This window comes from Phodopus roborovskii, unplaced genomic scaffold (genome assembly GCF_943737965.1).
Source record: "Phodopus roborovskii unplaced genomic scaffold, PHOROB, whole genome shotgun sequence".
In the NCBI taxonomy this organism is placed as follows: Eukaryota; Metazoa; Chordata; class Mammalia; order Rodentia; family Cricetidae; genus Phodopus; species Phodopus roborovskii.
Window position 1 is genome coordinate 491533 of NW_026126517.1, and position 1760 is coordinate 493292.

The window sequence follows — 1760 nt, forward strand, 5'->3', positions numbered from 1 at the left end:
CAGGAACCAAGCTTAGTTCTTCAATCTTTCTGACAGGTGGCTTTACCTATGAACCAGCTTGTTTGGCCTTATGCACAGCTATTTTTACATGTATGCTAGGGATTTGAACCCCAGGTCCTCTTGCTTTTACAGCAAACACTTTTTTTTCCCCAGGCAGGATTTCTCTGTAGCTTGGGAACCTGGAACTGGCTCTGTAAACCAGGCTGGCTTCAAACTCACAGAGATCTGCCTGCCTCTGCCTCCCGAGTGCTGGGATTAAAGGCAAACACGGCCTTATTTGTTTGTTTTTATGGGAGGGATTCATGCAGCCTAGGCTGATCTGCCTCCAGCTCCCTGAGTGCTAAGATTACAGCCTTGTTTTGCCATACCCAGTTTACTGTGAGCTGTAAGATTTAAGGAGAAAAAAAAAATGTATCTTGGGTTTTTAAGTTCTCAAGAAATGTTTACACACTCACAGAAGTGATTTTATTTGTCATAATCATGGCCATGTTCCCAGTGTGCTAAGCAGAGCCAGACCCAAGAGAAAATTCTTCTGGATAAATCATTTACGGACATCAGATGCTGTACAAGAGGCAAGGTTGCTCAAGCTGAGACTAGGCTGTTGCTCAGTTGGTAGTGACAACCCACCATGTCAGGAGCCCTGGTTCTGCCCCCAGCACCACATAAACCCTTTGTAGTGGACAAGCCTGTAATCCCAGCACTCAAGGAGTAGAGGCTTGAGGATCAGGAGTTTAGGCTAAATAGTGATTTCAAGAGTAGCCTAAGATACATAATAGACTGTCTCAAAACTAAAATCGTAATAATTTGTCCACGCTGGCAGACAAAAATCTCACACAAAATTTCTCTGCAACTCCAGCTGTGTCCAAACCAGATCAGCATTCTCTTTAACACACACACCAGCCAGCCAGACTTTCTGGGGGACAGAGCAAAGTTTCTTCCAGGAATGTGCCAAGTGTGCTATGCTTTCCTCCCTGCCTTTAATATGCATCGTTCACTTTCCGAGAAAGGAGGCTGACATAGGTCAGGAACAATGATTTACCAAGAGCAACCACTGCCTGCGAGGAGTGTTTGCTGGGTGCAGAAATTGAAGGCCAGCTCAGCAAGGGCGTCTATGTGCATGTGGGCATGTGTGTGGGGATGCCCTGCTCTCCATCTCATTCTTTTTTTTTTTTTTTTTTCCAAGATAGGGTTTCTCTGTGTAGCTCTGGCTGTCCTGGAACTCGCGCTGTAGACCAGGCTGGCCTGGAACTCAGAGATCTGCCTGCTTCTGCCTCCTGAGTGCTGGGATTAAAGGTGTACGCTGCCACCTGGCTCCCCCTCAATCTTTGAGACAGGGTCTGTCACTGAACCTAGAACTTGCTGATGTTTTATACTAACTAGCCAATGGTGAGCTCTGGGGACCCACTATCTCTGTCCCTAGCACTGGGACTACAGGCATACACCCCCATGCCTGGCTTTTACATGGGTGGTAGGACCTAACTCAGATCCTCACATTGTTGCAAAAAGCTCTTTAGTGACTGAGCCATCTCCTCGCCCCTTCTTTGTTTTTTGAGTCAGCTGTCAGACCCCTCGTGCCCCTGGACTTTTGCACCTATTATCCTTGCCACCTGGAGTCTTCAGCAGTCCCTTCAGACTGAGGCCCTCCTGTAGTGAGGTATCCACCCTGCCTGCACCTGTTGCACTGACCACTCCCACTTGGTCACAAGTGCAGATGGACATGACAGGGCAAAGCTAGGTCTGGGGTCCAGACCCCAGCTCGC